The sequence below is a fragment of the Vicia villosa genome, unplaced genomic scaffold (genome assembly GCF_029867415.1).
Source record: "Vicia villosa cultivar HV-30 ecotype Madison, WI unplaced genomic scaffold, Vvil1.0 ctg.003290F_1_1, whole genome shotgun sequence".
NCBI classification, from domain to species: domain Eukaryota; kingdom Viridiplantae; phylum Streptophyta; class Magnoliopsida; order Fabales; family Fabaceae; genus Vicia; species Vicia villosa.
This window is the reverse complement of record NW_026706166.1, coordinates 68483-84389: the sequence shown is the minus strand read 5'-3', so window position 1 is coordinate 84389 and position 15907 is coordinate 68483.

Genomic DNA, 15907 nt, shown 5'->3' with positions numbered 1-15907 from the left:
CTTGTTGTGTTTTATATTTCCCATTATTATGTTTATTTATAATGATTTGAATTTTCACCCTTCTGTTTGAATGATGTTCATCGCGACATCGCGCAGGTTCCGAATAGTAGTGGTGTTTCGTAGGAGGCTTAGCTTGGAGTTTTAGAGTTCCTTAGTGTGTCGTGACTAGGTAGTCATATGTTCTCTAGTCAAATGTAACACTTGGTGTTTTGGGTTTAATGTTTTATTTGACTTGATGCTGTGAGATAATTTTTGCTTTATGTATTTATCATTTGGATACGTTATATTTGGACGTGAGGCCTTTGAGCCAAGATATTTGAGACATGGTGGATGATGTATGGGAATCATCCGAATTTTACCATTTGTATTTGTTAAGATATTTATCCGTTGTGGTTTTGCATGTTAGTTTGAATTTTAATCTCGTGTTACTTGTGTGTGACCATTGCATGTTAAATCGATATTGTGTTTTTGTAAATATGTGTAATGCCCTCATGAGATGCATGTTTGTTTACTCTGATTATGTGAATGTATGCCTTATTTTAGTAGTATAGAATTGGGGGTGTTACAATGGCGATTTTTCTTTCTCTTTTTAATACTGCAACATCATATAGTCAAAGCAAAGTTGTTATTCAAAAATTATAAATATGCATCTTCATTTAAGCATGTCATGTGTAACAACAACAACTAATGAATTTGAGAGCATATTACATTTAAATATTGAAATGAGAAAACTATCAATTAGAAAACAAAACATAATTAGCTAAATGAATTAAGAATTTAAGTAATAATAATATTTCATTCTGAATATGGATCATAACATATTTTACAATTTCATTTTTCTTTAAATTGCAAATTATAACAAAATAAAATTCTATTTTCCTAAAACATGAGAATAAACTCATAAGATAATGATTATCATAATCACAAAAGTAGAGGTTGTAAAAAGCAAAATCTAAAATTGTTTTACTTAAAAAAATCAAAATAACTTAACATGTGTTGGATTACATATTACTAGTAGATAATTTTGGATCAATGTTCATTAAGCTAGATAATTAATATAAAAAACGATTAAACGAAAATGAAAATACAAAGCTAACATATTTACATCAAAGGATGTAGTTAACCGCATATCTTCCTCAAAATAATTGGAGATTAATCTTCCAAAAAAACAATAATAATACTCCATACTAGAACATACCTATTTATTTTCTTAAATATTTCAAATCAAAATACAACGAAATCAATTAACTAAGATAACAATATTGAATTATGTGTAATGTAGCAATACACAACTTTACTGGTGATGGAACTAGTGCACAGTGTTTGAACTCAACATGTACTCTAAACACACTCTAATATACAACTTTTCATAAAATCATAAATAACAGAACATGACATTGTTATTTTATAAAGTAATCAACTCCATAATAATGTAAAGAGAAATGTCATAGAGTATAATTGTCAATTGTGATTAATTAGAAATACTTAAGAATTACTTATCTTTTCGGATTGTAATGAGTTAGTATGTATCTGGATCCCAAATTATGTCTCGCCGGTTTTGAATTTGTTGTCCTTCAAAATCCTGACAATCATGTAGCCGAATTCTTTGTTGCTATCATCCCACTGACAATGTCACAAGGAATCGAAACTTGAGGCTAGGGGGAGTTTTATCGGGCCCCACGGTGGGCTCGAACTATTCCTGAAGAACAATATTGATAACCTCCCTGGTGCTGGAAGGGAGAGGTCACATTGTATAAGTGTTTGTCTCTTGTAAGAATTGATCCATTTTCTCTTCTCCCTTTGTTCCCTTTTATATTTGTCCTTCCTTTAACGCCTTTGAGACAATGACCTTGAATACCTTTAATCAACATAAAAGACATTCATGGCCAATTATTCACTAGTTAATGCACTGGGTGAACATGTTTGGACATGTTGTGGTCACAAGATAAATTTCCGTAAATGTTTTTCCCGTTGACATCATATCAAAGGCGTTCCAATTTTTTGTTGCTCTCTGGCTGACCACCCTCTCTTGGTCGGACATGATGTTGCTCTAAGGTAGGGCTCTCTTAGCCGGACATGATGTTACTATGTGGTCGGGCTCTTTTGGTCGGACATGATGTTACTCTAAGGTAGGGCTCTCTTGGTCGGACAGGATGTTACTCCGTGTCCGGGTTCTCTTGATCGGACAAGATGTTACTCTTTGGTCGGCCTCTCTTGGCCGACTCGGTTGTTACTTAGTGACCTGGATTTGTTGGCCGACTTGGTAGTTACTTTGTGTCCTGGCTCTGGTGGCCAACTTGGTAGTTTATCTGGTCTAAACCTCTGAATGTACATAGTCCTCCAATCGTGAGGCCTGCAAGAGCGAAGCGCTTAAGTTCTTAGTTATTCTTCCTCTTAGAAGGTCGAGATAGTTTTTATTCTGAGTGGATGGAGGTCCTCTCCTAGTTTCTCAAACCCGAGATATACATAGTCCCCCAAGCGTGAGGCCTGATAAGGTCGAAGCGCTTAAGATGTACACTGTTGTTTATGCGATTTTTTAGATTTCGGTTACTCTGATCTGTAACACTGGATGGCGGGCGTTATGTTTACTGTTGATTTCCATTTTTCAAGAGTTGATGTTGGGTTTTTTTTCTATAATTTCATTTAATTTCGAATAAAGATTTATCATGAACTCAGTTAATTGAAGAGTTGTGTTTTGTTGATTAATTCTGTTGCGATGAGCTTGAGTAAAGGCGAGTATGTGATGACAGGTGTCTATATTATGTTATGTTTTACTTAACCTGTGTTACGGAGAAGTTTTTTTTGTGCCGGGTGACACCCTATGGGTGTTGTTGTTTAAATTTACACTTTTTACGCACGGGGTTATTAGGGTTTTACACTTGACGGTTAAATTGACATCACTTCGATTTTAAGTCATGGTGGAGATTATTGAAGTATGTCTTAAAATCTTAAGTGATGAAGAGAAATAAAACATGTTTCGAGATTGCCATAAACCAGAAAGCTGAAAAGCATTAAGAATGTATGGTTCGGGCAATTCGTGAATATTGATTTTGGTCGATTCACTTTGTGGATCCGTTCATTAATGTTAGAATGTTGGATATATATTTTATATTAATTTAGAAATAATCTACTAATATAAAAAATATTCTAAGATATTTATAATATTTTATTCTAACCATTAATGGGTTTTGTTATAGTTCTGTTAGATTTTAACATTTATAAATATGTATCTCTTATGTTATTACATAGTGACAATTTTAGAGCTTTAGATAAAAAGAGAGAAACAAGGGTTTATGATTTAGGAAAACCTTTTAGAGTTATTTAGAAGGATCAGACAATACTTGTTGATACCTTGGGTTTGTGTGATTCTTATATTGAGAGTTGGAGAGATTGAGAAACACTTGGGTACAAAATAGAGGTTTATTCTTGGGAACTCTGAAGGCGAATGTTATTTTCTCGTAACTCATTTCTAATCTCTTGTAATAATTTTCTAAGTATAGTGAATTGAAGAGTTGTTATCTTCCTCACACGTAGATTTTTTGATCGAATTAGGTAAACAAACCTTTCGCCTTTCTCACCTTTTTTTCCTCTTGTTTTATTTTCTACTTATTAGTTATTATTGTTAAAGGCCATTGATTTTGGTTGCTACTCTTCTTTGCCCCCATATCAAATCAGTTGATTTAAATTGATTCTTGTCATGTTCCCAATATTATGCATTTTTGTTCTTTTTTAATCCAATGTCTTCCCTGACATGTTTACCCAACCTAAAACTTAGAAAAATAGTAATGACATAAAATTTCATCTTACAACACACTAAGACATCATTTTAGCAGAATAAATTCATTATAACATATATTCATACCAATAAAGCATGAGATCATCAACCACATATATGATCATTAGTAACATACAAGTTTATATAATAAATTTAAGGACCTATTATTACTCAAGAAGCAAACTCCAATCTAGGGTTCAAGATAAATCATCTCTTTTAGAATTTCTTACAAGAAATTAGACCGAAGTTGATGTTCAAGGGAAACTCCACTACTCCAAATGCTAAAATGCCCATTATATGACAATCTCCTCCTTACCTCGTGTTTGCAGACTTTTCTCTGCATAGCTCTTAACAATGGCAACAATTTTTATTCCTTGTACACTAGCTAGTCTTTGCAACCTTTTGGTGAATTGAGGATTATGAAGAAGAAGATGTTCCTTGGTGAATTTTGGAATGGTGAGAGTTTTCTTGAGAATATGTGTTTTCTATTGTTTCTCTTTTTCTCTTTCTATCCTTTTCTTTTCTCTACTCCTTTCTTAAAATCAGATTTTATTCTTTTTCTCCACTAACTCTTTCCTCCTCAACTTCCTTTTTTTCATTATCTCTATAATTTTTCTAAGTTAATAATTAGTTCATTGTCAAAAAAAAGTTAATAATTAATTCTCAATAACTCATATTACTACTAATAATAATAATAATAATAATAATAATAATAATAATAATAATAATAATAATAATAATAAAGATAACATAAAAAAAATTAAATAATATTAAAGTTAACTATTTTATTTAATTTGGAATTTTACAATAATAGTAATTTTTTTATTGGGTGAAAGGTTATTATCATTGAATCGCCACATGAATTATGATTATCGTTGTTTGATTAAGTAATTTGAGGTACAAGTTTGTGCACGAGCGAATCACTCCATGAAAATATGAATAATAGAGTAAGTTTGTAAGTCAAAGAAAGTCTAATGCATGTTTAGGAATCAATAGAAATTAAAACAAGTGAGATCAAACTAATAAGATACCAAATTTGTATATTGACTAAAACATTTTTTTTCTTTCTCTTCTTTACCAATGTTACTCCGTGTCCTTCCATGCAAATTTTTCTTAGTTAGAGAAAGAATTCAAAATTTCTCTAAATTTTCAAGTTTTTTAAAAAATATTTTCTTTTTTCTTCTTCAAATTTCTTCAACTCAGGAGCTTATTTTCTCTAAGAGTTGTGAAACAATTTTTACACACACGCACACCACATTTTTATTTCTTAAAAAACGGCACACATAGTGCTAATATTAAACATACAAATTAAATATGAATTATAATAAGTCATCATATATAAAATAATTCAATTCCCAAACTTTTTAACTTTAATAATCAACTTGGATTTTATTTTTTTAACAAAATATTCTTATCACAGCATGCCTCAAGTCACAATACTATTGCTTGCTATTATAAATTAAAGACATGCTACATACACTAGACATTTGTTTTTCATTCCATTTTGAAATTCTAACAACCTTATCACAAATATGGTAAATATTGGTATATATTATTGTTATAGAGACTAACTGACTCTAATTTTACTAATAAGTGGTCATTCCTTTTAGTTTAGAACTACACATATCAATTACTATTTCATTTCTTATCACAAATATGGTAGATATTGGTATATATTACTGTTATAGAGACTAACTGACTCTAATTTTACTAATAAGTGGTCATTACTTTTAGTTTAGAACTACACATATCAACTACTATTTCACTACACATATCAACTACTATTTCATTTCCTTTTAAACAACATATCCTTTAATCTTGCTTGAGAGCCTTATTTTTTATATCGTTCAATTTTTGTGATTTTCAAACTACCATATAAATTATAAAATTAGCACAAAAATATTTTTAAATTATACAATAGTAGTCCAGAAAGATAAAAATAATCAGGCTGAGTTTATGTAGAAGGATTTATAGCCGACACATGTTTTAACAAAAATTAATTGGTTTGTACCATTAATTTATTTTTATTTTTAAATATCATGTTATATAGTATATTTATATTGAAATACATTGAATATATATATATATATATATATATATATATATATATATATATATATATATATATATATATATATATATATATATATATATAATTTAAGGCTTTTATAAAAAATAATTACATTGAAAAAACATATATCAATACTTATTTTTAAACTTTTTATAAATTAAAATATTAGTAAATTTAAGAAAGAAAGACCTAATCCACAAACTAGATAGTTAACAAAAAAAAAAAGTGGGGTTAATCAACATATTACATAAAATTTACTATATTTTTAAGGTCCACAACCTATTTTATAAATAATATCAAGACATGTGAAAATGGTGAGTTCTAGAGTAACAAATATAAAATGAATGGTAAGGTCATTCAATTATTTTGTGTAACTCCACGTACCATTTTTATGTTTCGTGATTATTCTCTTAGAGACCAAAATTGCTTTTTATGTTTTGTGGAGTATTATTCTCTTGTTGACCAAAATTGAATTGCTCCCTCCCACCTGTTATATAAATTTTACATCAGGGAATTAGGTTGTTAAATTCCTTACGAAATTCGTTTAAAATAACAAAAATTACAACATTCTCAATTTCAAAATAACCATCCTCAATTTGTTTACTAACTCCCTATAATCACATAACCTACACTCACAACCTACTCTCACAATAGAACAATAGTACCAAGAAACCCAACAAGTTAACCTTACATAGAAGTGTTATAGATAGAATTAGAAGTCTTTTTGGGTTAATTTTTTTCAACAAAAACAAAAACGTGGTCCAAGCAGTGCACCCCTCCAATTTTGTCTAAATATGAATATTGAAATCTTAAACAAACTTCTTGTTAACCATCTATAATCTCACTCAACCCTCAATACTCTATATGCATTCTTGAATCAATAACAAGTAAGAATCATACTGCTCCACACTCAGTTAAGATTAATAACCCTAAAGATTAAACAAATTGAAAAATTTGAAGAAACTCAAATGAGGCAAAAGCAAAACCTCAGTAACATATCTGAGATGGAATTTTGTGTTGAACCGTAAATCTTCAAGTTGAACCATAGTGGTTTAAAGGGGCGATCCGTCGATGGCTCTAGCTTAAACGGCTGTGAGGGAATTCGTCAACCAGCTGTGAGGGAGATTTGTAAAAAATTCATAGTACAGGAGGCGAGTTGTCAAATGGTTGTGAGGAAGTTTTGCGAATTTTTTTTTTTTAAAGTTTTGAGAAGGGGTACTATAAGTTTTGCGGGGAAAAAGGGAGAGAAACGAAAATTGTTCGGGGACTAAATGCGGCATAGGTTAGCGTCAATTCAACGTGATGCTACTATTAAATAAATAAAATATTAAATCATTTTAGGCGGGGAATGACTCTAGCGTCTGCCACAGCCGACACATATAATTTAATCAATAAATAAAAAAACATATTTTAGTATGTAGTATCGACCAATAGCGACACTAACCTTTAATAAATAAATATAAGAAATATAAATAATTTCTGGCTGAAATGAACGGAGCATTGTCCAATTAGGATCGTATTATTAAAGTGATATTAAATGAAAGCTATTAGGGTATGTTTCTGTGCTAGAATGCCAATGCTACTAGCGTCAGAGTCGAGTCTGACGCTAAAAAATTTAATTTATAACACTTTTTCTAGTGATCTCTGTCGCCCTTCGAGGCGATTACATGCATGATCCTCACAAAGGATCCCTTACCTCCCTTTGAGGCGATAACATACATTGAATACTCACAGATGAGCCTTGCATCACCTTGTGGCGATCATAAGGGTGGATCCTCTTCAAATGAACCTTTGAACACATTTAAAAGAATAAATGCATCTCCAGGTGAGGATTTTCATCCCTAAAAGCAAACATTTTAAAAAGAAAACATTAAAGTTATAGTACAATGTAGTCCATAAAGAAGAGACTTGAGGGCCTCATTCAGAGAGTCCTTCAGTTTCGTGATGGCAATATCAGGAGTTCACGCCTTTAACGTTACTGTCTTGAATATGACCTTCAAGTCCTCTTTCTCCTTCACTAAATACTTCAATGTTTCGTGGCATTCAGTAAGGAAACCATGGTCCATTGCAAGCTTAGATCTTAGGTCATCAACAATTTTAGCATGTTTTTATTGTTGGACACGTCTAATTAAGAGAATCCTTAGCAAATGCGCTTCAGGAACATTGGATAACTCCAAGGATGATTTGTTATAAAGGTTCCAGTAATCAGAGGGAAAATCCTCGGGGAAGGGGAGGTTAATCTCAATGAACTTGATAACATCAAACAAGGCGTACTCCCTCCAAAGGGACAAAAAAGGGCGAGAATCATCCCCAATTAGTTGGAGATTTCCTTCGTCCCTACCACCCACATTAGCCATTAATATCCTCCCTCTGGGGCTTGAGAAGAGCATCCTCTTTGCTTTTGACTCTTAGAGGGAGGTTCATCAATAATAAGATGGTCTTGGTGCGCTATGTGTCCTACTTTAAAACTTGATCGATCAAACGTCTTTGGGGGAGGAATGGGGATTAACGCTCCGCACGGCTCCTAGTCAATCATTCCTTTCTCTCATCTAATGGATCGGTTGACATTTTTTATGTGCAAAAGATAAAGAGAAAAACGAGTTAGGAAAATATTTAAGAAACAAACTCAAACAGAAATGTAACCCAATGATAGGATCACATAGATATTTCTCTATCTTGCTATTGTTCCCTAGATCAAAAGAGATCACAATACGGGAACATATAAACTTGAAGTTGGTCAATTCTAGAACCACCTCTCGCTCAAGGGGCTGAAATCGGTAGGAGAAAAATCAGTAGTTGTCTTCATATCACTCTTCCTAGACAATGGAAAGTGGGGGGTGTGGGTATCCCCAGTAGTGAGCATCGAAGCACCATCTCGCCTCTTAATCCTCATAAACTTGTCCTGCTTGTATGTGTAAGGATTGGAGTGAGGTGTCGATATTTTTGTCTGGGAGACTAAACAAGGTCACCTAACAACTCGTGGGGGGTAGGTATAACACTATAGAAATAAAAGAATACCTCAACGGGAAGAGGAGCCTCCAATCGACAGTACAAAATCTCGAATGCCCTAATAATGCCTCAAACATTGGATTTAATTTTAGAAGGGGCGGTATTGGTGGTGGTCAATAATTCGATCTCTAACTAGGTGAAAGTAGAAATAGAGAGTGGGTGAATCATCCACGACATCCTTATTAGCTCTCTCCCTTTCAGAGCAGGGCTCCAAGATCACGTCGTCTTCGTGTCTAGTACTAGAAAGCCCAACCTGCCTCTAAAATACCATTATCCTTTCCTCATCAGAATACAGAGACGCAAAGTCATACACACTAATGTTGTCACCGATGATGTCTCCGACACTACTTTATATGTGGATGTAAACCGAGTGATGTCCATGTTGATCTTGGAAAACAATTTATAAATAAACAAGAGTTTGTTATACGTGACCATATGTTTCAATTGGCGAGATCAATCGACGAATTCTAAAGATATTGAAACGTCTTCAACCATCTCTAGATCATGAAATATGGTGTTAGATTTTATGTTAACAAATATCTATGCAATTTTACATATTTTGTGTATATGATAACAAATATTTATGTTGATTTGTGTTTTCTTCATCTCTTGCATGAAATTGCATGTGTTTTTTGATAACAAAGTATATTTTAAATTTCACAATTTAAAAAATCTCACTGCATATTATGTGTTTTAGTCTAAAATTTATTTTGATTATCGGATCAAAGTGTATTCTGAATTTCAAATTTTAAAAATCCTTCTTGATGAATTTGTGGTGTGTTAGGTAGTAGTATCAGAAGAAAAAAAATCTAGATTTTAAAATCCGAATTTTGTTATGAATAAATATTATTGTGGATGTCCATATGTATTCTAATCTTTCATCTTCATATTTCCTATTAAGTGGTATAGTAAGGTTATGATTTTTCACCTTCCTAATGTCCTATAAATAAGGTCCACTTTGCAATGTAAATCATACTTCTTGAAGAAGATAATAGAATACCACTTTCTTTCTTACTTTCTCTACTTTATCTCTATATTGTTTTTGTTAATTTCATAACACGTTATCAACAAGAAGCTCTACCAAACTTGGAAAAAAATGAAGCCATAACTGTTAGAGGTAATATTAGTATTATTTTATTATTTTTCTCTCATTATGCGTGTTGAAATTTGATATTATATCTTATTAAATTATCAATAATCTCTGAAGGACTACAAAACAACGTGTTTGTTATATAGTTTCTGAAGAACTTAACAAATATCTATTAAAGATAGTATTAAGTTTGTTATATAGTTCTTGAAGAACTTATCAAATATTCTAGAAGGATATTATTGAGTTTGATATATAATTCCTAAAGAACTTATCAAGCATCCCTGAAGGATTATGAATATTATTATTTTTATTAGTAAAAGATTTGTGATTGAGTTTCTGAAGAACTACAAGATGTGATTGAGTTCCTGAAGAACTATAAAAAAATTGTTTGTGATTGAGTTCCTGAAGAACTACACAAAAAAAAAATCCTCTCTTAAACTAATGTCAAGATATCTCAGGAGAATTGCTTAAAGAATTATTTTTCTTAATCAGTGTGAATATTTGTGACATGACTTTGAAGGGTTTTTTTTTTTAGCTTCCTAGAAGGATTATGCAAATAATTATTTCTTATTATCACTACGAAGATCATTTGTGATATATAATTCCCAAAGAGTTAAAATTTTAAAATAAGGATTTCTCACACCTTAAAATGTTGTATCTATAATATTAGAAGAATTTCATCATGATATTAATGAATCCCTGAAGGATTGCATCTATACTAATAACCTATCCTAGAAGGATTGCATTTGTTATATTAAAAACTTGAAAAATGATTACATAAGCTATATTATCGAATTCTAGATGGATTGGATCAATAATAGTGAAGTACTCCAGAAGAATTTGACTAAGAAATTTGTATTTTGATGTAAAAAAAATTGTAATATACTCATAAAATGTTTGTCATTCCAGAAGAATGACATGAATGACTCTAACATATCTTAGAAGGATAACCATATTTTTGGATTATTGTAATTTCTAGCATTTGGCTATGTTAAAAACTTATTAAATTTGTTAGAGTATAGATTATTTCATAACTAGAATTATAGATCTATATATTTCATCTATATATATATATATATATATATATATATATATATATATATATATATATATATATATATATATATATATATATATATATATATATATATATATATATATATATATATATATATATATATATATATGATGATATAATTTTAGTAATATGATTTTGATAATTACATGTTATATTAGGATCAAAGTGTTAAATCATGAGATATTATTAGGATGATCAATGTTTGCGGATATAATTTTTTTATTCACATTATTTCTAAATATTAATATTTTAACAAGAGAATTAAAACATTGCAATCTATTAAAGAATATATCAATAGTGTAAAGTTACTATATATTTTAAAGTTGTTATAATAGTGCTTAGATTTCTCATATAAATCTTAATTAAACTATTCTTTTCTTTTTACAAGTATAGTGTATGGATGACATTTGTTAGTCCATCTTAAAGGCACACGAAAGTAAGCTCATATTTTGATAGAGTCGAGATTCGAATGAACTTTAATCCTTTATATTTTCTTTTTGTGTGTTCTCTTTATGTCTTGCCAAATATTTTTCGTCATAGATAATTCACATGATTTATATTGGAGGTATTAAATATCTTTGTATTACACAAATGAATTTGGACATAAAATGTATAATAGAAAAGCTACCGACTTTTCCCTCGGGCTTGTACCACACTTATATTAGTACAATTTAAGCACATGTCATTGTAAACCAGTAGTTTACAAATTACACTTAAATGTGTCGTTGGTAAAAACCGTTTGGGTCATCTCGGATATAATATGATGCGAATAATTTGTATTGAAGAACCAGAAGTTTCTTCAATCCAGTCAATTTTTGTGTGTTTCTAAAGGAAAATAAAAATTTGAGAAATTGTGATTTTATGACATTAATTGTTGCATTGACTATAATATCATGCATATGTCTCTACTCACAACCAGAAGTTTGTGAAATTATTTTCTCAACTAATTAGATTATGATCTTGTTTTCTGGATTTTTTAGAAATTCCTATATAAGTTCACATATATTATTAAAATTGATATTGAATATCATATAATATATGTTCATAAAAAGAAAATGGACCCGAAGATCCATTCCTTAGACGTCTAAAGTTAATTATATGGTTGATACTTATGAGATCATCAATTCTAAATTATATATTTGAAACACCCAAAGTATGATATTAATATATTTATTCGCATTAAACCAACAAGATATTATATCTTAGTCCTCCCTAATTTATTCTAATACTTCTCATCTTAGTGAACGTTTGAATGTGTTGTGTATACCCCAATTGCTCCAATATAATACATTAAGATGAGTCATGAAAGAATATTGGAAAAATATAATTAATATGAATCTCAATTTTGAGGATATAATTTGAGAAAATAATTAAATACTTGATTGCAGCCCAGTATGTTGATTATCACTTGATAAATTAATTTTCCCAATATTAGGAGGAGGGAATAAGTAGCTGAAATCATGAACAAGAAGTTCAAATGAACAACTGAAATCATGAACAAAAAGTTCAAATGAATAATTTAAAATAAGTTGTTGTCTTGATCCTCGTACAAATCAATATGAACCAAAAATTCAAAATATTATTCATTTGCAAAGTTTATAAAAAAAATTATCAGCTGATAATACTCCACTCAAAGTGGACTCTCCTATTGGATAATATAATATTGCAAATGAGTTGTTGCTGCGCCTGAAGCGTGGTATGAAAGTCGGTTCTAATGTTAAAAGTCCTCTACTAAGAAAAGAAACTAAAGATGAACCAAGTGAGGATATGAAAATGCTAAGAGCACTTTGACCTAATTTAATTTTTCAGTTCCAGAAGAACAAATCAAGTACTTGAAATATGAAATAAAGAGATCTCGATAAATTATGTCTTGGGTGAAATGGAATGGAATCGAAATTGATATAACCAAATAAAGTCAATATTGACAATGTCTTTGTATACAATATAGCGCTAAAAGTGATCAATGATAACGAGGATCATGAGTTAAAATTCTATTAAAGATTGTAGACTAAGTGAGAATTGGCCAAAATAAATATATTCAATTGAAGAAGAATTAAACTCACTTTACAAGTGACTCACTTTTGGACCTGTAGTCCGACCACCTCAAGGTGTGAAACTAATTGGATATAAATGAGTTTTTGTGAAAAAGAAAAATAAGAATTATATAAAGTTTGATTTATTTCTCAATGATTTTCACAAAGACCTAAGATTGATTTTGATAAAACATATTCACCTGTAGTGGATTCAATCGATTTTTGATAATTAATTAGCCTTGTAACACATGAAGGGCTTAATTTGAACATGATGGATGTAATGACATCTTATTTATATGGTTCACTTAATAGTGACATTTACATGAAACTCCCTGAAGGGTTCAATATACCAGAGGCACGTAATTGTGAATCTTGATAAAACTACTACATCAAATTGAACAAGTCTCTCTATAGACTGAAAGAATCTGGATGCATGTGGTATAATCGCCTCAGTGAATATCTGTTAAATGATGAATATGCAAATAACTCAATTTGTACTTGTATTTTCATAAAATAATGTGGAAAAGAATTTGCAATAATAGTTATCTATGTGCGTGACATACATATTATTGGAACTCCTGAAAAGCTTCCAAAAGCTATAAATTGCTTAAATAAAGAGTTTGAGATGAAGAACCTAGAAAAGACAAAATATGTCTTGGTTTGCAAATTGAGCATGTAGACAAAAGAATATTTGTACATCAATAAGGCTATATAGAAAAGTGCTTAAATGATTCTATATGGACAAATGTCACATATAGCCTACTCCAATATGGTTATAGATCATTATATATGGAGAAAGATCTTTTTAGGCCTCGAGAAAAGGATAAAAAATTACTTGGTCTTGAAGTACCATATCTCAGTGCAATTGGAGCACTAATGCACCTTGTTAATTATACACGTCTTGATATATCATTTGCAGTTAATATATTAGCAAGATACAGTTATTCACCTAGACAAAGATATTGAAATAGATTCAAACATATACTTCGCTATCTTAGAGATGTAGGTTACTTGTCAGATCCTCACAATGGTAGATCAGAAACAAGTTATTTGTTTACAAATGTCACATGTTCCCTATTCCGATGATTGTTATATCATTAGATGTAGAGAAAGATCCTTTCAGGCCTCAAGAAAATGATTACAAAAATTACTTGGACCTGAAGTAACATATCTTAGTGAAATTGGAGCACTAATATACCTTGCTAATTATACACGTCTCGAAATATCGTTTGTGGCCAATCTATTACCAATATACAATTATTCGCCTACACGAAGACATTTGAACGGAGTCAAACATATACTTTGTTATCTTATAGATGCTGGTTACTTGTCAGATTCTCACAATAGTAGATCAGAAACATGTTATTTGTTTACATGTGATGGTACAACCATTTCATGGAGATCTATGAAACAACTCATGGCAACAACTTCATAAAATCCTACATAACTATTAACACTACATGAAGTCACTTTGAAGAAGACATTTTAAGCAACGACTATAAAGAATATCGTCTCACATATAAATGTATGCATGAGGGGGAGAAAAACATATGTTTTGCACTCTTTTTCCCTTCACCATGGTTTTGTCCCACTGGGTTTTCCTGGTAAGATTTTTAACGAGGCAATTCATATTCAAAGGATATTGTACTCTTTTTCCTTCACTAGAATTTTTTCCACTGGGTTTCTTTTAGTAACGTTTTAACGAAGCATATCCTCAATGGACATCCAAGGGGGAGTGTTATGAATAAATATTATTGTGGATGTCCATATGTATTCTAATCTTTCATCTTCATATTCCCTATTAAGTGGTATAGTAAGGTTATGATTTTTCACCTTCCTAATGTCCTATAAATAAGGTCCACTTTGCAATGTAAATAATACTTCTTGAAGAAGATAATAGAATACCACTTTCTTTCTTACTTTCTCTACTTCATCTCTATATTATTTTTGTTAATTTCATAACAAATTTGTTTTTTACATTAGCTTTAACGTGTTTGAGGACATGCGTATTTCACACGCGTTTAATTTGTAAAATTCAAAATCTATAAAGAAGAAAATTAAAATTTCTTCATGGTGCATGAATAACATGTTGTGCAATGAGTAACACTCTAATAAAAAATGTAACACATCAGCTAAGCATGTGGTATAAACATAACTTCACAAATATAGAAAAAGAGTAAAATTGATCTTCATTCGAATTGAGATAATGAGAGAAATTTCTTTTAGGTTTTCTAGATTAATTCTATGATAAATAATTTTTAATAAATAAGAAGATGAATGTTATATTCAGGGTCGGCCCTGGACCAGGGCAAGCAGGCCCACAGCCCAGGGCCTCAACACAATGGGGGCCTCAAAATTTGGGGGGTGTAGATAAAAAATAATTAAACTGAAATATTATATTATATATCGATTAGCGAAATTAATATGTAACACTTTACCTGTGGCCCAGCGGATTTGGCAATGCTATCCAGACATGGAGTTGTGAGTTAGATCCTTGCTAACCATCCAAACTTTGGTAGTTCAATTTTTTAGGTACCATAAATAAACATGGCAATTAAAACCATTGTGAGTTCGATCTTGCTAACCATCCAAATTTTAGAAGTTCAATTTTTTAGTACAGTAAATAAACATGGCAATTAAAACAATCATTTTAAAAAGACAAATTTAATTAATTATGCCTTAGTGCCATAACTCTCTCAATTTATCTAATTAGCATTTCTAATTTTAATTATAAAATAACTTGTATATAATCTATTAAAATTTAATTAGTATAAATTTTAGAAATTATTTATATATTATAATTAAATATTTAAAAAATTTTCATATAATTATCTAATTTATTATAGATTTT